Source organism: Phyllobates terribilis, unplaced genomic scaffold (genome assembly GCF_046119375.1).
Source record: "Phyllobates terribilis strain yellow unplaced genomic scaffold, ASM4611937v1 Scaffold_118__1_contigs__length_5260490, whole genome shotgun sequence".
In the NCBI taxonomy this organism is placed as follows: Eukaryota; Metazoa; Chordata; class Amphibia; order Anura; family Dendrobatidae; genus Phyllobates; species Phyllobates terribilis.
Window position 1 is genome coordinate 2,155,396 of NW_027362878.1, and position 26,576 is coordinate 2,181,971.

Below are 26,576 nucleotides of genomic sequence, written 5' to 3' on the forward strand. Positions count from 1 at the left end.
AAAAGTTCCGAAGCATTTTTAAACTTCAGCAGAATTCTGAGTACAATGGAAAAGTTCCAAAGCATTTTTAAACTTCACCAGAATTCCGAGAGCAATGGAAAAGTTCCAAAGCATTTTTAAATGTCAGCTTAATTCCGAGAACAATGGGAGAATTCCGAAGCATTTTTAAACTTCAGCGGAATTCCGAGAACAATGGACGAGTTTGGAAGCATTTTTAAACTTCAGCAGAATTCCGAGAACAATGGAAGAGTTCCAAAGCATTTTTAAACTACAGCAGAATTCTGAGAATTATTGAAGAGTTCTGAACCATTTTTAAATGTCTGCAGAATTCTGAGAACAATGGAAGAGTTCGGAACCATTTTTAAACGCCAGCAGAATTCCGAGAACAATGGAAGAGTTCCGAAGCATTTTTAAACTTCAGCGGAATTCCGAGAACAATGGAAGAGGTCCAAAGCATTTTTAAACTTCAGCGGAATACCGAGAAAAATGGAAGAGTTCCGAAGCATTTTTACACTTCAGCGGAATTCCGAAAGCAATGGGAGTGTTCTGATGCATTTTTAAACGTCAGCAGATTTTGGAGAACAATGGAAGAGTTCCAAAGCATAAATAAGCGTCAGCAGAATTCTGAGAACAAAGGAAAAGTTCCGAAGCATTTTTAAATGTCAGCGGAATTCCGAGAACAATGGAAGAGGTCCGAAGCATTTTTAAACTTCAGCGGAAGTCCGAGAACAATGGAAGCGTTCGGAAGCATTTTTAAACTTCAGCAGAATTTCGAGAACAATGGAAGAGTTCCAAAGCATTTTTAAACTACAGCAGAATTCTGAGAACAATGGGAGTGTTCTGAAGCATTTTTAAACGTCAGCAGAATTCCGAGAACAATGGAAGAGTTCCAAAGCATTTATAAACGTCAGCAGAATTCCGAGAACAATGGGAAAGTTCCAAAGCATTTTTAAATGTCAGCTTAATTCCGAGAACAATGGAAGAGTTCCGAAGCATTCTTAAACTTCAGCGGCATTCCGAGAACAATGGAAGCGTTCGGAAGCATTTTTAAACTTCAGCAGAATTTCGAGAACAATGGAAGAGTTCCAAAGCATTTTTAAACTACAGCAGAATTCTGAGAATTATTGAAGAGTTCCGAACCATTTTTAAATGTCAGCAGAATTCCGAGAACAATGGAAGAGTTTGGAACCATTTTTAAACGCCAGCAGAATTCCGAGAACAATAGAAGAGTTCCGAAGCATTTTTAAACTTCAGCAGAATTCCAAGAACAATGGAAGAGTTCCAAAGCATTTATAAACGTCAGAAGAATTCCGAGAACAATGGAAAAAGCTCCGAAGCATTTTTAAATGTCAGCGGAATTCCGAGAACAATGGAAGAGTTCTGAATCATTTTTATACATCAGCAAAATTCCAAGAGCAATGGAAGAGGTCCGAAGCATTTTTAAACTTCAGCGGAATACCGAGAAAAATGGAAGAGTTCCGAAGCATTTTTACACTTCAGCGGAATTCCGAGAACAATGGGAGTGTTCTGAAGCATTTTTAAACGTCAGCAGAATTAAGAGAACACTGGAAGACTTCCAAAGAATTTATAAACGTCAGCAGAATTCCGAGAACAATGGGAAAGTTCCAAAGCATTTTTAAATGTCAGCTTATTTCCGAGAACAATGGAAGACCTCCGAAGCATTTTTAAACTTCAACGGAATTCCGAGAACAATGGAAGAGTTCGGAAGCATTTTTAAACTTCAGCAGAATTTCGAGAACAATGGAAGAGTTCCAAAGCATTTTTAAACTACAGCAGAATTCTGAGAATTATTGAAGAGTTCCGAAGCATTTTTAAACTTCAGCAGAATTCCGAGAACAATGGAAGAGTTCCAAAGCATTTTTAAACTACAGCAGAATTCTGAGAATTTTTGAAGAGTTCCGAACCATTTTTAAACGTCAGCAGAATTCCGAGAACAATGGAAGAGTTCGGAACCATTTTTAAACGCCAGCAGAATTCCGAGAACAATGGAAGAGTTCCGAAGCATTTTTAAACATCAGTAAAATTCCGAGAACAATGGAAGAGGTCAGAAGCATTTTTAAACTTCAGCGGAATACCGAGAAAAATGGAAGAGTTCCGAAGCATTTTTACACAACAGCGGAATTCCGAGAGCAAAGAAAGTGTTCTGAAGCATTTTTAAACGCCAGCAGAATTCCGAGAACAATGGAAGAGTTCCAAAGCATTAATAAACGTCAGCAGAATTCCGAGAACAAAGGAAAAGTTCCAAAGCATTTCTAAATGTCAGCGGAATTCTGCGAACAATGGAAGAGTTCCGAAGCATTTTTAGACTTCAGCGGAATTCTGAGAACAATGGAAGAGTTCGGATGCATTTTTAAACTTCATCAGAATTCCGAGAGCAATGGAAAAGTTCAAAAGCATTTTTAAACTTCAGCGGAATTCCGAGAACAATGGAAGAGTTCCAAGCCATTTTTAAACGCCAGCAGAATTCTAAGAACAATGGAAGAGTTCTGAAGCATTTTTAAATGTCAGCAAAATTCCGAGAACAATGGAAGAGTTCCGAAGCATTTTTAAACATCAGTAAAATTCCGAGAACAATGTAAGAGGTCCGAAGCATTTTTAAACTTCAGCGGAATACCGAGAAAAATGGAAGAGTTCCGAAGCATTTTTACACAACAGCGGAATTCCGAGAGCAAAGAAAGTGTTCTGAAGCATTTTTAAACGCCAGCAGAATTCCGAGAACAATGGAAGAGTTCCAAAGCATTAATAAACGTCAGCAGAATTCCGAGAACAAAGGAAAAGTTCCGAAGCATTTCTAAATGTCAGCGGAATTCTGAGAACAATGGAAGAGTTCCGAAGCATTTTTAGACTTCAGCGGAATTCTGAGAACAATGGAAGATTTCGGATGCATTTTTAAACTTCAGCAGAATTCCGAGAGCAATGGAAAAGTTCAAAAGCATTTTTAAACTTCAGCGGAATTCCGAGAACAATGGAAGAGTTCCAAAGCATTAATAAACGTCAGCAGAATTCCGAGAACAAAGGAAAAGTTCCGAAGCATTTTTAAATGTCAGCGGAATTCTGAGAACAATGGAAGAGTTCCGAAGCATTTTTAGACTTCAGCGGAATTCTGAGAACAATGGAAGAGTTCGGATGCATTTTTAAACTTCAGCAGAATTCCGAGACAATGGAATAGTTCCAAAGAATTTTTAAACTACAGCAGAATTCTGAGAACAATTGAAGAGTTCCAAACCATTTTTAAACGCCAGCAGAATTCTGAGAACAATGGAAGAGTTCCGAAGCAATTTTAAATGTCAGCTTAATTCCGAGAACAATGGAAGAGTTCCGAAGCATTTTTAAACTTCAGCAGAATTCCGAGAACAATGGAAGAGTTCCAAAGCATTTTTAAACTACAGCAGAATTCTGAGAATTATTGAAGAGTTCCGAACCATTTTTAAACGTCAGCAGAATTCCGAGAACAATGGAAAAGTTTGGAACCATTTTTAAACGCCAGCAAAATTCCGAGAACAATGGAAAAGTTCCGAAGCATTTTTAAACTTCAGCAGAATTCTGAGTACAATGGAAAAGTTCCAAAGCATTTTTAAACTTCACCAGAATTCCGAGAGCAATGGAAAAGTTCCAAAGCATTTTTAAATGTCAGCTTAATTCCGAGAACAATGGGAGAATTCCGAAGCATTTTTAAACTTCAGCGGAATTCCGAGAACAATGGACGAGTTTGGAAGCATTTTTAAACTTCAGCAGAATTCCGAGAACAATGGAAGAGTTCCAAAGCATTTTTAAACTACAGCAGAATTCTGAGAATTATTGAAGAGTTCTGAACCATTTTTAAATGTCTGCAGAATTCTGAGAACAATGGAAGAGTTCGGAACCATTTTTAAACGCCAGCAGAATTCCGAGAACAATGGAAGAGTTCCGAAGCATTTTTAAACTTCAGCGGAATTCCGAGAACAATGGAAGAGGTCCAAAGCATTTTTAAACTTCAGCGGAATACCGAGAAAAATGGAAGAGTTCCGAAGCATTTTTACACTTCAGCGGAATTCCGAAAGCAATGGGAGTGTTCTGATGCATTTTTAAACGTCAGCAGATTTTGGAGAACAATGGAAGAGTTCCAAAGCATAAATAAGCGTCAGCAGAATTCTGAGAACAAAGGAAAAGTTCCGAAGCATTTTTAAATGTCAGCGGAATTCCGAGAACAATGGAAGAGGTCCGAAGCATTTTTAAACTTCAGCGGAAGTCCGAGAACAATGGAAGCGTTCGGAAGCATTTTTAAACTTCAGCAGAATTTCGAGAACAATGGAAGAGTTCCAAAGCATTTTTAAACTACAGCAGAATTCTGAGAACAATGGGAGTGTTCTGAAGCATTTTTAAACGTCAGCAGAATTCCGAGAACAATGGAAGAGTTCCAAAGCATTTATAAACGTCAGCAGAATTCCGAGAACAATGGGAAAGTTCCAAAGCATTTTTAAATGTCAGCGGAATTCTGAGAACAATGGAAGAGTTCCGAAGCATTTTTAGACTTCAGCGGAATTCTGAGAACAATGGAAGAGTTCGGATGCATTTTTAAACTTCAGCAGAATTCCGAGACAATGGAATAGTTCCAAAGAATTTTTAAACTACAGCAGAATTCTGAGAACAATTGAAGAGTTCCAAACCATTTTTAAACGCCAGCAGAATTCTGAGAACAATGGAAGAGTTCCGAAGCAATTTTAAATGTCAGCTTAATTCCGAGAACAATGGAAGAGTTCCGAAGCATTTTTAAACTTCAGCAGAATTCCGAGAACAATGGAAGAGTTCCAAAGCATTTTTAAACTACAGCAGAATTCTGAGAATTATTGAAGAGTTCCGAACCATTTTTAAATGTCAGCAGAATTCCGAGAACAATGGAAAAGTTTGGAACCATTTTTAAACGCCAGCAAAATTCCGAGAACAATGGAAAAGTTCCGAAGCATTTTTAAACTTCAGCAGAATTCTGAGTACAATGGAAAAGTTCCAAAGCATTTTTAAACTTCACCAGAATTCCGAGAGCAATGGAAAAGTTCCAAAGCATTTTTAAATGTCAGCTTAATTCCGAGAACAATGGGAGAATTCCGAAGCATTTTTAAACTTCAGCGGAATTCCGAGAACAATGGACGAGTTTGGAAGCATTTTTAAACTTCAGCAGAATTCCGAGAACAATGGAAGAGTTCCAAAGCATTTTTAAACTACAGCAGAATTCTGAGAATTATTGAAGAGTTCTGAACCATTTTTAAATGTCTGCAGAATTCTGAGAACAATGGAAGAGTTCGGAACCATTTTTAAACGCCAGCAGAATTCCGAGAACAATGGAAGAGTTCCGAAGCATTTTTAAACTTCAGCGGAATTCCGAGAACAATGGAAGAGGTCCAAAGCATTTTTAAACTTCAGCGGAATACCGAGAAAAATGGAAGAGTTCCGAAGCATTTTTACACTTCAGCGGAATTCCGAAAGCAATGGGAGTGTTCTGATGCATTTTTAAACGTCAGCAGATTTTGGAGAACAATGGAAGAGTTCCAAAGCATAAATAAGCGTCAGCAGAATTCTGAGAACAAAGGAAAAGTTCCGAAGCATTTTTAAATGTCAGCGGAATTCCGAGAACAATGGAAGAGGTCCGAAGCATTTTTAAACTTCAGCGGAAGTCCGAGAACAATGGAAGCGTTCGGAAGCATTTTTAAACTTCAGCAGAATTTCGAGAACAATGGAAGAGTTCCAAAGCATTTTTAAACTACAGCAGAATTCTGAGAACAATGGGAGTGTTCTGAAGCATTTTTAAACGTCAGCAGAATTCCGAGAACAATGGAAGAGTTCCAAAGCATTTATAAACGTCAGCAGAATTCCGAGAACAATGGGAAAGTTCCAAAGCATTTTTAAATGTCAGCTTAATTCCGAGAACAATGGAAGAGTTCCGAAGCATTCTTAAACTTCAGCGGCATTCCGAGAACAATGGAAGCGTTCGGAAGCATTTTTAAACTTCAGCAGAATTTCGAGAACAATGGAAGAGTTCCAAAGCATTTTTAAACTACAGCAGAATTCTGAGAATTATTGAAGAGTTCCGAACCATTTTTAAATGTCAGCAGAATTCCGAGAACAATGGAAGAGTTTGGAACCATTTTTAAACGCCAGCAGAATTCCGAGAACAATAGAAGAGTTCCGAAGCATTTTTAAACTTCAGCAGAATTCCAAGAACAATGGAAGAGTTCCAAAGCATTTATAAACGTCAGAAGAATTCCGAGAACAATGGAAAAAGCTCCGAAGCATTTTTAAATGTCAGCGGAATTCCGAGAACAATGGAAGAGTTCTGAATCATTTTTATACATCAGCAAAATTCCAAGAGCAATGGAAGAGGTCCGAAGCATTTTTAAACTTCAGCGGAATACCGAGAAAAATGGAAGAGTTCCGAAGCATTTTTACACTTCAGCGGAATTCCGAGAACAATGGGAGTATTCTGAAGCATTTTTAAACGTCAGCAGAATTAAGAGAACACTGGAAGACTTCCAAAGAATTTATAAACGTCAGCAGAATTCCGAGAACAATGGGAAAGTTCCAAAGCATTTTTAAATGTCAGCTTATTTCCGAGAACAATGGAAGACCTCCGAAGCATTTTTAAACTTCAACGGAATTCCGAGAACAATGGAAGAGTTCGGAAGCATTTTTAAACTTCAGCAGAATTTCGAGAACAATGGAAGAGTTCCAAAGCATTTTTAAACTACAGCAGAATTCTGAGAATTATTGAAGAGTTCCGAAGCATTTTTAAACTTCAGCAGAATTCCGAGAACAATGGAAGAGTTCCAAAGCATTTTTAAACTACAGCAGAATTCTGAGAATTTTTGAAGAGTTCCGAACCATTTTTAAACGTCAGCAGAATTCCGAGAACAATGGAAGAGTTCGGAACCATTTTTAAACGCCAGCAGAATTCCGAGAACAATGGAAGAGTTCCGAAGCATTTTTAAACATCAGTAAAATTCCGAGAACAATGGAAGAGGTCAGAAGCATTTTTAAACTTCAGCGGAATACCGAGAAAAATGGAAGAGTTCCGAAGCATTTTTACACAACAGCGGAATTCCGAGAGCAAAGAAAGTGTTCTGAAGCATTTTTAAACGCCAGCAGAATTCCGAGAACAATGGAAGAGTTCCAAAGCATTAATAAACGTCAGCAGAATTCCGAGAACAAAGGAAAAGTTCCAAAGCATTTCTAAATGTCAGCGGAATTCTGCGAACAATGGAAGAGTTCCGAAGCATTTTTAGACTTCAGCGGAATTCTGAGAACAATGGAAGAGTTCGGATGCATTTTTAAACTTCATCAGAATTCCGAGAGCAATGGAAAAGTTCAAAAGCATTTTTAAACTTCAGCGGAATTCCGAGAACAATGGAAGAGTTCCAAGCCATTTTTAAACGCCAGCAGAATTCTAAGAACAATGGAAGAGTTCTGAAGCATTTTTAAATGTCAGCAAAATTCCGAGAACAATGGAAGAGTTCCGAAGCATTTTTAAACATCAGTAAAATTCCGAGAACAATGTAAGAGGTCCGAAGCATTTTTAAACTTCAGCGGAATACCGAGAAAAATGGAAGAGTTCCGAAGCATTTTTACACAACAGCGGAATTCCGAGAGCAAAGAAAGTGTTCTGAAGCATTTTTAAACGCCAGCAGAATTCCGAGAACAATGGAAGAGTTCCAAAGCATTAATAAACGTCAGCAGAATTCCGAGAACAAAGGAAAAGTTCCGAAGCATTTCTAAATGTCAGCGGAATTCTGAGAACAATGGAAGAGTTCCGAAGCATTTTTAGACTTCAGCGGAATTCTGAGAACAATGGAAGAGTTCGGATGCATTTTTAAACTTCAGCAGAATTCCGAGACAATGGAATAGTTCCAAAGAATTTTTAAACTACAGCAGAATTCTGAGAACAATTGAAGAGTTCCAAACCATTTTTAAACGCCAGCAGAATTCTGAGAACAATGGAAGAGTTCCGAAGCAATTTTAAATGTCAGCTTAATTCCGAGAACAATGGAAGAGTTCCGAAGCATTTTTAAACTTCAGCAGAATTCCGAGAACAATGGAAGAGTTCCAAAGCATTTTTAAACTACAGCAGAATTCTGAGAATTATTGAAGAGTTCCGAACCATTTTTAAACGTCAGCAGAATTCCGAGAACAATGGAAAAGTTTGGAACCATTTTTAAACGCCAGCAAAATTCCGAGAACAATGGAAAAGTTCCGAAGCATTTTTAAACTTCAGCAGAATTCTGAGTACAATGGAAAAGTTCCAAAGCATTTTTAAACTTCACCAGAATTCCGAGAGCAATGGAAAAGTTCCAAAGCATTTTTAAATGTCAGCTTAATTCCGAGAACAATGGGAGAATTCCGAAGCATTTTTAAACTTCAGCGGAATTCCGAGAACAATGGACGAGTTTGGAAGCATTTTTAAACTTCAGCAGAATTCCGAGAACAATGGAAGAGTTCCAAAGCATTTTTAAACTACAGCAGAATTCTGAGAATTATTGAAGAGTTCTGAACCATTTTTAAATGTCTGCAGAATTCTGAGAACAATGGAAGAGTTCGGAACCATTTTTAAACGCCAGCAGAATTCCGAGAACAATGCAAGAGTTCCGAAGCATTTTTAAACTTCAGCGGAATTCCGAGAACAATGGAAGAGGTCCAAAGCATTTTTAAACTTCAGCGGAATACCGAGAAAAATGGAAGAGTTCCGAAGCATTTTTACACTTCAGCGGAATTCCGAAAGCAATGGGAGTGTTCTGATGCATTTTTAAACGTCAGCAGATTTTGGAGAACAATGGAAGAGTTCCAAAGCATAAATAAGCGTCAGCAGAATTCTGAGAACAAAGGAAAAGTTCCGAAGCATTTTTAAATGTCAGCGGAATTCCGAGAACAATGGAAGAGGTCCGAAGCATTTTTAAACTTCAGCGGAAGTCCGAGAACAATGGAAGCGTTCGGAAGCATTTTTAAACTTCAGCAGAATTTCGAGAACAATGGAAGAGTTCCAAAGCATTTTTAAACTACAGCAGAATTCTGAGAACAATGGGAGTGTTCTGAAGCATTTTTAAACGTCAGCAGAATTCCGAGAACAATGGAAGAGTTCCAAAGCATTTATAAACGTCAGCAGAATTCCGAGAACAATGGGAAAGTTCCAAAGCATTTTTAAATGTCAGCTTAATTCCGAGAACAATGGAAGAGTTCCGAAGCATTCTTAAACTTCAGCGGCATTCCGAGAACAATGGAAGCGTTCGGAAGCATTTTTAAACTTCTGCAGAATTTCGAGAACAATGGAAGAGTTCCAAAGCATTTTTAAACTACAGCAGAATTCTGAGAATTATTGAAGAGTTCCGAACCATTTTTAAATGTCAGCAGAATTCCGAGAACAATGGAAGAGTTTGGAACCATTTTTAAACGCCAGCAGAATTCCGAGAACAATAGAAGAGTTCCGAAGCATTTTTAAACTTCAGCAGAATTCCAAGAACAATGGAAGAGTTCCAAAGCATTTATAAACGTCAGAAGAATTCCGAGAACAATGGAAAAAGCTCCGAAGCATTTTTAAATGTCAGCGGAATTCCGAGAACAATGGAAGAGTTCTGAATCATTTTTATACATCAGCAAAATTCCAAGAGCAATGGAAGAGGTCCGAAGCATTTTTAAACTTCAGCGGAATACCGAGAAAAATGGAAGAGTTCCGAAGCATTTTTACACTTCAGCGGAATTCCGAGAACAATGGGAGTGTTCTGAAGCATTTTTAAACGTCAGCAGAATTAAGAGAACACTGGAAGACTTCCAAAGAATTTATAAACGTCAGCAGAATTCCGAGAACAATGGGAAAGTTCCAAAGCATTTTTAAATGTCAGCTTATTTCCGAGAACAATGGAAGACCTCCGAAGCATTTTTAAACTTCAACGGAATTCCGAGAACAATGGAAGAGTTCGGAAGCATTTTTAAACTTCAGCAGAATTTCGAGAACAATGGAAGAGTTCCAAAGCATTTTTAAACTACAGCAGAATTCTGAGAATTATTGAAGAGTTCCGAAGCATTTTTAAACTTCAGCAGAATTCCGAGAACAATGGAAGAGTTCCAAAGCATTTTTAAACTACAGCAGAATTCTGAGAATTTTTGAAGAGTTCCGAACCATTTTTAAACGTCAGCAGAATTCCGAGAACAATGGAAGAGTTCGGAACCATTTTTAAACGCCAGCAGAATTCCGAGAACAATGGAAGAGTTCCGAAGCATTTTTAAACATCAGTAAAATTCCGAGAACAATGGAAGAGGTCAGAAGCATTTTTAAACTTCAGCGGAATACCGAGAAAAATGGAAGAGTTCCGAAGCATTTTTACACAACAGCGGAATTCCGAGAGCAAAGAAAGTGTTCTGAAGCATTTTTAAACGCCAGCAGAATTCCGAGAACAATGGAAGAGTTCCAAAGCATTAATAAACGTCAGCAGAATTCCGAGAACAAAGGAAAAGTTCCAAAGCATTTCTAAATGTCAGCGGAATTCTGCGAACAATGGAAGAGTTCCGAAGCATTTTTAGACTTCAGCGGAATTCTGAGAACAATGGAAGAGTTCGGATGCATTTTTAAACTTCATCAGAATTCCGAGAGCAATGGAAAAGTTCAAAAGCATTTTTAAACTTCAGCGGAATTCCGAGAACAATGGAAGAGTTCCAAGCCATTTTTAAACGCCAGCAGAATTCTAAGAACAATGGAAGAGTTCTGAAGCATTTTTAAATGTCAGCAAAATTCCGAGAACAATGGAAGAGTTCCGAAGCATTTTTAAACATCAGTAAAATTCCGAGGACAATGTAAGAGGTCCGAAGCATTTTTAAACTTCAGCGGAATACCGAGAAAAATGGAAGAGTTCCGAAGCATTTTTACACAACAGCGGAATTCCGAGAGCAAAGAAAGTGTTCTGAAGCATTTTTAAACGCCAGCAGAATTCCGAGAACAATGGAAGAGTTCCAAAGCATTAATAAACGTCAGCAGAATTCCGAGAACAAAGGAAAAGTTCCGAAGCATTTCTAAATGTCAGCGGAATTCTGAGAACAATGGAAGAGTTCCGAAGCATTTTTAGACTTCAGCGGAATTCTGAGAACAATGGAAGATTTCGGATGCATTTTTAAACTTCAGCAGAATTCCGAGAGCAATGGAAAAGTTCAAAAGCATTTTTAAACTTCAGCGGAATTCCGAGAACAATGGAAGAGTTCCAAAGCATTAATAAACGTCAGCAGAATTCCGAGAACAAAGGAAAAGTTCCGAAGCATTTTTAAATGTCAGCGGAATTCTGAGAACAATGGAAGAGTTCCGAAGCATTTTTAGACTTCAGCGGAATTCTGAGAACAATGGAAGAGTTCGGATGCATTTTTAAACTTCAGCAGAATTCCGAGACAATGGAATAGTTCCAAAGAATTTTTAAACTACAGCAGAATTCTGAGAACAATTGAAGAGTTCCAAACCATTTTTAAACGCCAGCAGAATTCTGAGAACAATGGAAGAGTTCCGAAGCAATTTTAAATGTCAGCTTAATTCCGAGAACAATGGAAGAGTTCCGAAGCATTTTTAAACTTCAGCAGAATTCCGAGAACAATGGAAGAGTTCCAAAGCATTTTTAAACTACAGCAGAATTCTGAGAATTATTGAAGAGTTCCGAACCATTTTTAAACGTCAGCAGAATTCCGAGAACAATGGAAAAGTTTGGAACCATTTTTAAACGCCAGCAAAATTCCGAGAACAATGGAAAAGTTCCGAAGCATTTTTAAACTTCAGCAGAATTCTGAGTACAATGGAAAAGTTCCAAAGCATTTTTAAACTTCACCAGAATTCCGAGAGCAATGGAAAAGTTCCAAAGCATTTTTAAATGTCAGCTTAATTCCGAGAACAATGGGAGAATTCCGAAGCATTTTTAAACTTCAGCGGAATTCCGAGAACAATGGACGAGTTTGGAAGCATTTTTAAACTTCAGCAGAATTCCGAGAACAATGGAAGAGTTCCAAAGCATTTTTAAACTACAGCAGAATTCTGAGAATTATTGAAGAGTTCTGAACCATTTTTAAATGTCTGCAGAATTCTGAGAACAATGGAAGAGTTCGGAACCATTTTTAAACGCCAGCAGAATTCCGAGAACAATGGAAGAGTTCCGAAGCATTTTTAAACTTCAGCGGAATTCCGAGAACAATGGAAGAGGTCCAAAGCATTTTTAAACTTCAGCGGAATACCGAGAAAAATGGAAGAGTTCCGAAGCATTTTTACACTTCAGCGGAATTCCGAAAGCAATGGGAGTGTTCTGATGCATTTTTAAACGTCAGCAGATTTTGGAGAACAATGGAAGAGTTCCAAAGCATAAATAAGCGTCAGCAGAATTCTGAGAACAAAGGAAAAGTTCCGAAGCATTTTTAAATGTCAGCGGAATTCCGAGAACAATGGAAGAGGTCCGAAGCATTTTTAAATTTCAGCGGAAGTCCGAGAACAATGGAAGCGTTCGGAAGCATTTTTAAACTTCAGCAGAATTTCGAGAACAATGGAAGAGTTCCAAAGCATTTTTAAACTATAGCAGAATTCTGAGAACAATGGGAGTGTTCTGAAGCATTTTTAAACGTCAGCAGAATTCCGAGAACAATGGAAGAGTTCCAAAGCATTTATAAACGTCAGCAGAATTCCGAGAACAATGGGAAAGTTCCAAAGCATTTTTAAATGTCAGCTTAATTCCGAGAACAATGGAAGAGTTCCGAAGCATTCTTAAACTTCAGCGGCATTCCGAGAACAATGGAAGCGTTCGGAAGCATTTTTAAACTTCAGCAGAATTTCGAGAACAATGGAAGAGTTCCAAAGCATTTTTAAACTACAGCAGAATTCTGAGAATTATTGAAGAGTTCCGAACCATTTTTAAATGTCAGCAGAATTCCGAGAACAATGGAAGAGTTTGGAACCATTTTTAAACGCCAGCAGAATTCCGAGAACAATAGAAGAGTTCCGAAGCATTTTTAAACTTCAGCAGAATTCCAAGAACAATGGAAGAGTTCCAAAGCATTTATAAACGTCAGAAGAATTCCGAGAACAATGGAAAAAGCTCCGAAGCATTTTTAAATGTCAGCGGAATTCCGAGAACAATGGAAGAGTTCTGAATCATTTTTATACATCAGCAAAATTCCAAGAGCAATGGAAGAGGTCCGAAGCATTTTTAAACTTCAGCGGAATACCGAGAAAAATGGAAGAGTTCCGAAGCATTTTTACACTTCAGCGGAATTCCGAGAACAATGGGAGTGTTCTGAAGCATTTTTAAACGTCAGCAGAATTAAGAGAACACTGGAAGACTTCCAAAGAATTTATAAACGTCAGCAGAATTCCGAGAACAATGGGAAAGTTCCAAAGCATTTTTAAATGTCAGCTTATTTCCGAGAACAATGGAAGAACTCCGAAGCATTTTTAAACTTCAACGGAATTCCGAGAACAATGGAAGAGTTCGGAAGCATTTTTAAACTTCAGCAGAATTTCGAGAACAATGGAAGAGTTCCAAAGCATTTTTAAACTACAGCAGAATTCTGAGAATTATTGAAGAGTTCCGAACCATTTTTAAATGTCAGCAGAATTCCGAGAACAATGGAAGAGTTCGGAACCATTTTTAAACGCCAGCAGAATTCCGAGAACAATGGAAGAGTTCAGAAGCATTTTTAAACTTCAGCGGAATTCCAAGAACAATGGAAGAGTTCGGAAGCATTTTTAAACTTCAGCAGATTTCCGAGAACAGTGGAAGAGTTCCGAAGCATTTTTAAACTTCAGCAGAATTCCGAGTACAATGGAAAAGTTCCAAAGCATTTTTAAACTTCACCAGTATTCCGAGAGCAATGGAAAAGTTCAAAAGCATTTTTAAACTTTATCGGAATACCGAGAACAGTGGAAGAGTTCCGAAGCATTTTTAAACTACAGTGGAATTCCGAGAACAATGGGAGTGTTCTGAAGCATTTTTAAACGTCAGCATAATTCCGAGAACAATGGAAGAGTTCCAAAGCATTTATAAACATCAGCAGAATTCCGAGAACAAAGGAAGAGTTCTGAAGCATTTTTTAATGTCAGCGGAATTCCGAGAACAATGGAAGAGTTCCGAACCATTTTTAAATGTCAGCAGAATTCCGAGAACTATGGAAGAGTTCAGAACCATTTTTAAACGCCAGCAGAATTCCGAGAACAATGGAAGAGTTCCGAAGCATTTTTAAACATCAGTAAAATTCCGAGAACAATGGAAGAGGTCCGAAGCATTGTTAAACTTCAGCGGAATACCGAGAAAAATGGAAGAGTTCCGAAGCATTTTTACACAACAGCGGAATTCCGAGAGCAAAGAAAGTGTTCTGAAGCATTTTTAAACGCCAGCAGAATTCCGAGAACAATGGAAGAGTTCCAAAGCATTAATAAACGTCAGCAGAATTCCGAGAACAAAGGAAAAGTTCCGAAGCATTTCTAAATGTCAGCGGAATTCTGAGAACAATGGAAGAGTTCCGAAGCATTTTTAGACTTCAGCGGAATTCGGAGAACAATTGAAGAGTTCGGATGCATTTTTAAACTTCAGCAGAATTCCGAGAGCAATGGAAAAGTTCAAAAGCATTTTTAAACTTCAGCGGAATTCCGAGAACAATGGAAGAGTTCCAAACCATTTTTAAATGCCAGCAGAATTCTAAGAACAATGGAAGAGTTCCGAAGCATTTTTAAATGTCAGCAAAATTCCGAGAACAATGGAAGAGTTCCGAAGCATTTTTAAACATCAGTAAAATTCCGAGAACAATGGAAGAGGTCCGAAGCATTTTTAAGCTTCAGCGGAATACCGAGAAAAATGGAAGAGTTCCGAAGCATTTTTACACAACAGCGGAATTCCGAGAGCAAAGAAAGTGTTCTGAAGCATTTTTAAACGCCAGCAGAATTCCGAGAACAATGGAAGAGTTCCAAAGCATTAATAAACGTCAGCAGAATTCCGAGAACAAAGGAAAAGCTCCGAAGCATTTCTAAATGTCAGCGGAATTCCGAGAACAATGGAAGAGTTCGGATGCATTTTTAAACTTCAGCAGAATTCCGAGAGCAATGGAAAAGTTCAAAAGCATTTTTAAACTTCAGCGGAATTCCGAGAACAATGGAAGAGTTCCAAACCATTTTTAAACGCCAGCAGAATTCTAAGAACAATGGAAGAGTTCCGAAGCATTTTTAAATGTCAGCAAAATTCCGAGAACAATGGAAGAGGTCCGAAGCATTTTTAAACTTCAGCAGAATACCGAGAACAATGGAAGAGTTCCGAAGCATTTTTAAACTTCAGCGGAATTCCGAGAACAATGCGAGTGTTCTGAAGCATTTTTAAACGTCAGCAGAATTCCGAGAACAATGAAAGAGTTCCAAAGCATTTATAAACATCAGCAGAATTCCAATGACAATGGGAAAGTTCCAAAGCATTTTTAAATGCCAGCTTAATTCCGAGAACAATGGAAGAGTTCCGAAGCATTTTTAAACTTCAGCGGCATTCCGAGAACAATGGAAGCGTTCGGAAGCATTTTTAAACTTCAGCAGAATTTCGAGAACAATGGAAGAGTTCCAAAGCATTTTTAAACTACAGCAGAATTCTGAGAATTATTGAAGAGTTCCAAACCATTTTTAAATGTCAGCAGAATTCCGAGAACAATGGAAGAGTTCGGAAACATTTTTAAACGCCAGCAGAATTCCGAGAACAATAGAAGAGTTCCGAAGCATTTTTAAACTTCAGCGGAATTCCGAGAACAATGGAAGAGTTCGGAAGCATTTTTAAACATCAGCTGAATTCCGAGAACAATGGAAGAGTTCCAAAGCATTTATAAACGTCAGCAGAATTCCGAGAACAATGGAAAAGCTCCGAAGCATTTTTAAATGTCAACGGAATTCCGAGAACAATGGAAGAGTTCTGAATCATTTTTATACATCAGCAAAATTCCAAGAGCAATGGAAGAGGTCCGAAGCATTTTTAAACTTCAGCGGAATACCGAGAAAAATGGAAGAGTTCCGAAGCATTTTTACACTTCAGCGGAATTCCGAGAACAATGGGAGTGTTCTGAAGCATTTTTAAACGTCAGCAGAATTAAGAGAACACTGGAAGACTTCCAAAGAATTTATAAACGTCAGCAGAATTCCGAGAACAATGGGAAAGTTCCAAAGCATTTTTAAATGTCAGCTTATTTCCGAGAACAATGGAAGACCTCCGAAGCATTTTTAAACTTCAACGGAATTCCGAGAACAATGGAAGAGTTCGGAAGCATTTTTAAACTTCAGCAGAATTTCGAGAACAATGGAAGAGTTCCAAAGCATTTTTAAACTACAGCAGAATTCTGAGAATTATTGAAGAGTTCCGAACCATTTTTAAATGTCAGCAGAATTCCGAGAACAATGGAAGAGTTCGGAACAATTTTTAAACGCCAGCAGAATTTCGAGAACAATGGAAGAGTTCAGAAGCATTTTTAAACTTCAGCGGAATTCCAAGAACAATGGAAGAGTTCGGAAGCATTTTTAAACTTCAGCAGATTTCCGAGAACAGTGGAAGAGTTCCGAAGCATTTTTAAACTTCAGCAGAATTCCGAGTACAATGGAAAAGTTCCAAAGCATTTTTAAACTTCACCAGTATTCCGAGAGCAATGGAAAAGTTCAAAAGCATTTTTAAACTTCAGCGGAATACCAAGAACAGTGGAAGAGTTCCGAAGCATTTTTAAACTACAGTGGAATTCCGAGAACAATGGGAGTGTTCTGAAGCATTTTTAAATGTCAGCATAATTCCGAGAACAATGGAAGAGTTCCAAAGCATTTATAAACATCAGCAGAATTCCGAGAACAAAGGAAAAGTTCTGAAGCATTTTTAAATGTCAGCGGAATTCCGAGAACAGTGGAAGAGTTCCGAACCATTTTTAAACGTCAGCAGAAATCCGAGAACAATGGAAGAGTTCGGAACCATTTTTAAACGCCAGCAGAATTCCGAGAACAATGGAAGAGTTCCGAAGCATTTTTAAACATCAGTAAAATTCCGAGAACAATGGAAGAGGTCCGAAGCATTTTTAAACTTCAGCGGAATACCGAGAAAAATGGAAGAGTTCCGAAGCATTTTTACACAACAGCGGAATTCCGAGAGCAAAGAAAGTGTTCTGAAGCATTTTTAAACGCCAACAGAATTCCGAGAACAATGGAAGAGTTCCAAAGCATTAATAAACATCAGCAGAATTCCGAGAACAAAGGAAAAGTTCCGAAGCATTTCTAAATGTCAGCGGAATTCTGAGAACAATGGAAGAGTTCCGAAGCATTTTTAGACTTCAGCGGAATTCTGAGAACAATGGAAGAGTTCGGATGCATTTTTAAACTTCAGCAGAATTCCGAGAGCAATGGAAAAGTTCAAAAGCATTTTTAAACTTCAGCGGAATTCCGAGAACAATGGAAGAGTTCCAAACCATTTTTAAACGCCAGCAGAATTCCGAGAACAATGGAAGAGTTCCGAAGCATTTTTAAATGTCAGCAAAATTCCGAGAACAATGGAAGAGTTCCGAAGCATTTTTAAACATCAGTAAAATTCCGAGAACAATGGAAGAGGTCCAAAGCATTTTTAAACTTCAGCGGAATACCGAGAAAAATGGAAGAGTTCCGAAGCATTTTTACACAACAGCGGAATTCCGAGAGCAAAGAAAGTGTTCTGAAGCATTTTTAAACGACAGCAGAATTCCGAGAACAATGGAAGAGTTAAAAAGCATTAATAAACGTCAGCAGAATTCCGAGAACAAAGGAAAAGTTCCGAAGCATTTCTAAATGTCAGCGGAATTCTGAGAACAATGGAAGAGTTCCGAAGCATTTTTAGACTTCAGCGGAATTCTGAGAACAATGGAAGAGTTCGGATGCATTTTTAAACTTCAGCAGAATTCCGAGAGCAATGGAAAAGTTCAAAAGCATTTTTAAACTTCAGCGGAATTCCGAGAACAATGGAAGAGTTCCAAAGCATTCATAAACGTCAGCAGAATTCCGAGAACAAAGGAAAAGTTCCGAAGCATTTTTAAATGTCAGCGGAATTCTGAGAACAATGGAAGAGTTCCGAAGCATTTTTAGACTTCAGCGGAATTCTGAGAACAATGGAAGAGTTCGGATGCATTTTTAAACTTCAGCAGAATTCCGAGAACAATGGAATAGTTCCAAAGAATTTTTAAACTACAGCAGAATTCTGAGAACAATTGAAGAGTTCCAAACCATTTTTAAACGCCAGCAGAATTCTGAGAACAATGGAAGAGTTCCGAAGCATTTTTAAATGTCAGCAAAATTCCGAGAGCAATGGAAGAGGTCCGAAGCATTTTTAAACTTCAGCAGAATACAGAGAAGAATGGAAGAGTTCCGAAGCATTTTTAAACTTCAGCGGAATTCCGAGAACAATGGGAGTGTTCTGAAGCACTTTTAAACGTCAGCAGAATTCCGAGAACAATGGAAGAGTTCCAAAGCATTTATAAATGTCAGCAGAATTCCAAGGACAATGGGAAAGTTCCAAAGCATTTTTAAATGTCAGCTTAATTCCGAGAACAATGGAAGAGTTCCGAAGCATTTTTAAACTTCAGCGGAATTCCGGGAACAGTGGACGAGTTCGGAAGCATTTTTAAACTTCAGCAGAATTCCGAGAACAATGGAAGAGTTCCAAAGCATTTTTAAACTACAGCAGAATTCTGAGAATTATTGAAGAGTTCCGAACCATTTTTAAACATCAGCAGAATTCCGAGAACAATGGAAAAGTTCGGAACCATTTTTAAATGCCAGCAAACTTCCGAGAACAATGGAAAATTTCCGAAGCATTTTTAAACTTCAGCAGAATTCTGAGTACAATGGAAAAGTTCCAAAGCATTTTTAAACTTCACCAGAATTCCGAGAGCAATGGAAAAGTTCCAAAGCATTTTTAAATGTCAGCTTAATTCCGAGAACAATGGGAGAATTCCGAAGCATTTTTAAACTTCAGCGGAATTCCGAGAACAATGGACGAGTTTGGAAGCATTTTTAAACTTCAGCAGAATTCCGAGAACAATGGAAGAGTTCCAAAGCATTTTTAAACTACAGCAGAATTCTGAGAATTATTGAAGAGTTCTGAACCATTTTTAAATGTCTGCAGAATTCCGAGAACAATGGAAGAGTTCGGAACCATTTTTAAACGCCAGCAGAATTCCGAGAACAATGGAAGAGTTCCGAAGCATTTTTAAACTTCAGCGGAATTCCGAGAACAATGGAAGAGGTCCGAAGCATTTTTGAACTTCAGCGGAATACCGAGAAAAATGGAAGAGTTCCGAAGCATTTTTACACTTCAGCGGAATTCCGAGAGCAATGAGAGTGTTCTGAAGCATTTTTAAACGTCAGCAGATTTCCGAGAACAATGGAAGAGTTCCAAAGCATAAATAAACGTCAGCAGAATTTCGAGAACAAAGCAAAAGTTCCGAAGCATTTTTAAATGTCAGCGGAATTCCGAGAACAATGGAAGAGTTCCGAAGCATTTTTAAACTTCAGCGGAATTCCGAGAACAATGGAAGCGTTCGGAAGCATTTTTAAACTTCAGCAGAATTTCGAGAACAATGGAAGAGTTCCAAAGCATTTTTAAACTACAGCAGAATTCTGAGAACAATGGGAGTGTTCTGAAGCATTTTTAAACGTCAGTAGAATTCCGAGAACAATGGGAGAGTTCCAAAGCATTTATAAACGTCAGCAGAATTCCGAGAACAATGGGAAAGTTCCAAAGCATTTTTAAATGTCAGCTTAATTCCGAGAACAATGGAAGAGTTCCGAAGCATTTTTAAACTTCAGCGGCATTCCGAGAACAATGGAAGCATTCGGAAGCATTTTTAAACTTCAGCAGAATTTCGAGAACAATGGAAGAGTTCCAAAGCATTTTTAAACTACAGCAGAATTCTGAGAATTATTGAAGAGTTCCGAACCATTTTTAAATGTCAGCAGAATTCCGAGAACAATGGAAGAGTTCGGAACCATTTTTAAACGCCAGCAGAATTCCGAGAACAATAGAAGAGTTCCGAAGCATTTTTAAACTTCAGCGGAATTCCGAGAACAATGGAAGAGTTCGGAAGCATTTTTAAACATCAGCAGAATTCCGAGAACAATGGAAGAGTTCCAAACCATTTATAAATGTCAGCAGAATTCCGAGAACAATGGAAAAGCTCCGAAGCATTTTTATACATCAGCAAAATTCCAAGAGTAATGGAAGAGGTCCGAAGCATTTTTAAACTTCAGCGGAATACCGAGAAAAATGGAAGAGTTCCGAAGCATTTTTACACTTCATCGGAATTCCGAGAACAATGGGAGTGTTCTGAAGCATTTTTAAACGTCAGCAGAATTCGAGAACACTGGAAGACTTCCAAAGAATTTATAAACGTCAGCAGAATTCCGCGAACAATGGGAAAGTTCCAAAGCATTTTTAAATGTCAGCTTATTTCCGAGAACAATGGAAGACCTCCGAAGCATTTTTAAACTTCAACGGAATTCCGAGAACAATGGAAGAGTTCGGAAGCATTTTTAAACTTCAGCAGAATTTCGAGAACAATCGTAGAGTTCCAAAGCATTTTTAAACTACAGCAGAATTCTGAGAATTATTGAAGAGTTCCGAACCATTTTTAAATGTCAGCAGAATTCCGAGAACAATGGAAGAGTTCGGAACCATTTTTAAACGCCAGCAGAATTCCGAGAACAATGGAAGAGTTCAGAATCATTTTTAAACTTCAGCGGAATTATAAGAACAATGGAAGAGTTCGGAAGCATTTTTAAACTTCAGCAGATTTCCAAGAACAGTGGAAGAGTTCCGAAGCATTTTTAAACTTCAGCAGAATTCCGAATACAATGGAAAAGTTCCAAAGCATTTTTAAACTTCACCAGTATTCCGAGAGCAATGGAAAATTTCAAAAGCATTTTTAAACTTCAGCGGAATACCGAGAACAGTGGAAGAGTTCCGAAGCATTTTTAAACTACAGTGGAATTCCGAGAACAATGGGAGTGTTCTGAAGCATTTTTAAACGTCAGCATAATTCCGAGAACAATGGAAGAGTTCCAAAGCATTTATAAACATCAGCAGAATTCCGAGAACAAAGGAAAAGTTCTGAAGCATTTTTAAATGTCAGCGGAATTCCGAGAACAATGGAAGAGTTCCGAACCATTTTTAAACGTCAGCAGAATTCCGAGAACAATGGAAGAGTTCGGAACCATTTTTAAACGCCAGCAGAATTCCGAGAACAATGGAAGAGTTCCGAAGCATTTTTAAACATCAGTAAAATTCCGAGAACAATGGAAGAGGTACGAAGCATTTTTAAACTTCAGCGGAATACCGAGAAAAATGGAAGAGTTCCGAAGCATTTTTACACAACAGCGGAATTCCGAGAGCAAAGAAAGTGTTCTGAATCATTTTTAAACGCCAGCAGAATTCCGAGAACAATGGAAGAGTTCCAAAGCATTAATAAACGTCAGCAGAATTCCGAGAACAAAGGAAAAGTTCCGAAGCATTTCTAAATGTCAGCGGAATTCTGAGAACAATGGAAGAGTTCCGAAGCATTTTTAGACTTCAGCGGAATTCTGAGAACAATGGAAGAGTTAGGATGCATTTTTAAACTTCAGCAGAATTCCGAGAGCAATGGAAAAGTTCAAAAGCATTTTTAAACTTCAGCGGAATTCCGAGAACAATGGAAGAGTACCAAACCATTTTTAAACGCCAGCAGATTTCTAAGAACAATGGAAGAGTTCCGAAGCATTTTTAAATGTCAGCAAAATTCCGAGAATAATGGAAGAGTTCCGAAGCATTTTTAAACATCAGTAAAATTCCGAGAACAATGGAAGAGGTCCGAAGCATTTTTAAACTTCAGCGGAATACCGAGAAAAATGGAAGAGTTCTGAAGCATTTTTACACAACAGCGGAATTCCGAGAGCAAAGAAAGTATTCTGAAGCATTTTTAAACGCCAGCAGAATTCCAAGAACAATGGAAGAGTTCCAAAGCATTAATAAACGTCAGCAGAATTCCAAGAACAAAGGAAAAGTTCCGAAGCATTTCTAAATGTCAGCGGAATTCTGAGAACAATGGAAGAGTTCGGATGCATTTTTAAACTTCAGTAGAATTCCGAGAGCAATAGAAGAGTTCCAAACCATTTTTAAACGCCAGCAGAATTCTAAGAACAATGGAAGAGTTCCGAAGCATTTTTAAATGTCAGCAAAATTCCGAGAACAATGGAAGAGGTCCGAAGCATTTTTAAAATTCAGCAGAATACCGAGAACAATGGAAGAGTTCCGAAGCATTTTTAAACTTCAGCGGAATTCCGAGAACAATACGAGTGTTCTGAAGCATTTTTAAACGTCAGCAGAATTCCGAGAACAATGAAAGAGTTCCAAAGCATTTATAAACATCAGCAGAATTCCAATGACAATGGGAAAGTTCCAAAGCATTTTTAAATGCCAGCTTAAATCCGAGAACAATGGAAGAGTTCCGAAGCATTTTTAAACTTCAGCGGAATTCCGGGAACAGTGGACGAGTTCGGAAGCATTTTTAAACTTCAGCAAAATTCCGAGAACAATGGAAGAGTTCCGAAGCATTTTTAAACTTCAGCAGAATACCGAGAACAATGGAAGAGTTCCAAAGCATTTATAAACGTCAGCAGAATTCCGAGAACAATGGGAAAGTTCCAAAGCATTTTTAAATGTCAGCTTAATTCCGAGAACAATGGAAGAGTTCCGAAGCATTTTTAAACTTCAGCGGAATTCCGAGAACAATGGAAGCGTTCGGAAGCATTTTTAAACTTCAGCAGAATTTCGAGAACAATGGAAGAGTTCCAAAGCATTTTTAAACTACAGCAGAATTCTGAGAATTATTGAAGAGTTCCGAACCATTTTTAAATGCCAGCAGAATTCCGAGAACAATGGAAGAGTTCGGAACCATTTTTAAACGCCAGCAGAATTCCGAGAACAATGGAAGAGTTCAGAAGCATTTTTAAACATCAGCAGAATTCCGAGAACAATGGAAGAGTTCCAAAGCATTTATAAACGTCAGCAGAATTCCGAGAACAATGGAAAAGCTCCGAAGCATTTTTAAATGTCAGCGGAATTCCGAGAACAATGGAAGAGTTCTGAATCATTTTTATACATCAGCAAAATTCCAAGAACAATGGAAGAGGTCCGAAGCATTTTTAAACTTCAGCGGAATACCGAGAAAAATGGAAGAGTTCCGAAGCATTTTTACACTTCAGCGGAATTCCGAGAACAATGGGAGTGTTCTGAAGCATTTTTAAACGTCAGCAGAATTCCGAGAACACTGGAAGACTTCCAAAGAATTTATAAACGTCAGCAGAATTCCGAGAACAATGGGAAAGTTACAAAGCATTTTTAAATGTCAGCTTATTTCCGAGAACAATGGAAGAGCTCCGAAGCATTTTTAAACTTCAACGGAATTCCGAGAACAATGGAAGAGTTCGGAAGCATTTTTAAACTTCAGCAGAATTTCGAGAACAATGGAAGAGTTACAAAGCATTTTTAAACTACAGCAGAATTCTGAGAATTATTGAAGAGTTCCGAACCATTTTTAAATGTCAGCAGAATTCCGAGAACAATGGAAGAGTTCGGAACCATTTTTAAACGCCAGCAGAATTCCGAGAACAATGGAAGAGTTCGGAACCATTTTTAAACGTCAGCAGAATTCCGAGAACAAAGGAAAAGTTCCGAAGCATTTTTAAATGTCAGCGGAATTCTGAGAACAATGAAAGAGTTCCGAAGCATTTTTAGACTTCAGCGGAATTCTGAGAACAATGGAAGAGTTTGGATGCATTTTTAAACTTCAGCAGAATTCCGAGAGCAATGGAAAAGTTCAAAAGCATTTTTAAACTTCAGCGGAATTCCAAGAACTATGGAAGAGTTCCAAAGCATTTTTAAACTACAGCAGAATTCTGAGAATTATTGAAGAGTTCCGAACCATTTTTAAACGTCAGCAAAATTCCGAGAACAAAGGAAAAGCTCCGAAGCATTTTTAAACTTCAGCAGAATTCTGAGTACAATGGAAAAGTTCCAAAGCATTTTTAAACTTCACCAGAATTCCGAGAGCAATGGAAAAGTTCCAAAGCATTTTTAAATGTCAGCTTAATTCCGAGAACAATGGAAGAGTTCGGAACCATTTTTAAACGCCAGCAGAATTCCGAGAACAATGGAAGAGTTCCGAAGCATTTTTAAATTTCAGTGGAATTCCGAGAACAATGGGAGTGTTCTAAAGCATTTTTAAACGTCAGCAGAATTCTGAGAACAATGGAAGTGTTCCAAAGCATTTATAAACGTCAGCAGAATTCCGAGAACAATGGAAAAGCTCCGAAGCATTTTTAAATGTCAGCGGAATTCCGAGAACAATGGAAGAGTTCTGAAGCATTTTTATACATCAGCAAAATTCCGAGAACAATGGAAGAGGTCCGAAGCATTTTTAAACTTCAGCAGAATACCGAGAACAATGGAAGAGTTCCAAAGCATTTATAAACGTCAGCAGAATTCCGAGAACAATGGGAAAGTTCCAAAGCATTTTTAAATATCAGCTTAATTCCGAGAACAATGGAAGAGTTCCGAACCATTTTTAAACTTCAGCGGAATTCCGAGAACAATGGAAGCGTTCGGAAGCATTTTTAAACTTCAGCAGAATTTCGAGAACAATGGAAGAGTTCCAAAGCATTTTTAAACTACAGCAGAATTCTGAGAATTATTGAAGAGTTCCGAACCATTTTTAAATGTCAGCAGAATTCCGAGAACAATGGAAGAGTTCGGAACCATTTTTAAACGCCAGCAGAATTCCGAGAACAATGGAAGAGTTCAGAAGCATATTTAAACTTCAGCGGAATTCCAAGAACAATGGAAGAGTTCGGAAGCATTTTTAAACGTCAGCAGTATTCCGAGAACAGTGGAAGAGTTCCGAAGCATTTTTAAGCTTCAGCAGAATTCCGAGTACAATGGAAAAGTTCCAAAGCATTTTTAAACTTCACCAGTATTCCGAGAGCAATGGAAAAGTTCAAAAGCATTTTTAAACTTCAGCGGAATACCGAGAACAATGGAAGAGTTCCGAAGCATTTTTAAACTTCAGTGGAATTCCGAGAACAATGGGAGTGTTCTGAAGCATTTTTAAACGTCAGCATAATTCCGAGAACAATGGAAGAGTTCCAAAGCATTTATAAACATCAGCAGAATTCCAAGAACAAAGGAAAAGTTCTGAAGCATTTTTAAATGTCAGCGGAATTCCGAGAACAATGGAAGAGTTCCGAACCATTTTTAAACGTCAGCAGAATTCCGAGAACAATGGAAGAGTTCGGAACCATTTTTAAACGCCAGCAGAATTCCGAGAACAATGGAAGAGTTCCGAAGCATTTTTAAACATCAGTAAAATTCCGAGAACAATGGAAGAGGTCCGAAGCATTTTTAAACTTCAGCGGAATACCGAGAAAAATGGAAGAGTTCCGAAGCATTTTTACACAACAGCGGAATTCCGAGAGCAAAGAAAGTGTTCTGAAGCATTTTTAAACGCCAGCAGAATTCCGAGAACAATGGAAGAGTTCCAAAGCATTAATAAACGTCAGCAGAATTCCGAGAACAAAGGAAAAGTTCCGAAGCATTTTTAAATGTCAGTGGAATTCTGAGAACAATGGAAGAGTTCCGAAGCATTTTTAGACTTCAGCGGAATTCTGAGAACAATGGAAGAGTTCGGATGCATTTTTAAACTTCAGCAGAATTCCGAGAGCAATGGAAAAGTTCAAAAGCATTTTTAAACTTCAGCGGAATTCCAAGAACTATGGAAGAGTTCCAAAGCATTTTTAAACTACAGCAGAATTCTGAGAATTATTGAAGAGTTCCGAACCATTTTTAAACGTCAGCAGAATTCCGAGAACAATGGAAGAGTTCGGAACCATTTTTAAACGCCAGCAAAATTCCGAGAACAATGGAAAAGCTCCGAAGCATTTTTAAACTTCAGCAGAATTCTGAGTACAATGGAAAAGTTCCAAAGCATTTTTAAACTTCACCAGAATTCCGAGAGCAATGGAAAAGTTCCAAAGCATTTTTAAATGTCAGCTTAATTCCGAGAACAATGGAAGAGTTCGGAACCATTTTTAAACGCCAGCAGAATTCCGAGAACAATGGAAGAGTTCCGAAGCATTTTTAAATTTCAGTGGAATTCCGAGAACAATGGGAGTGTTCTAAAGCATTTTTAAACGTCAGCAGAATTCTGAGAACAATGGAAGTGTTCCAAAGCATTTATAAACGTCAGCAGAATTCCGAGAACAATGGAAAAGCTCCGAAGCATTTTTAAATGTCAGCGGAATTCCGAGAACAATGGAAGAGTTCTGAAGCATTTTTATACATCAGCAAAATTCCGAGAACAATGGAAGAGGTCCGAAGCATTTTTAAACTTCAGCAGAATACCGAGAACAATGGAAGAGTTCCAAAGCATTTATAAACGTCAGCAGAATTCCGAGAACAATGGGAAAGTTCAAAAGCATTTTTAAATATCAGCTTAATTCCGAGAACAATGGAAGAGTTCCGAACGATTTT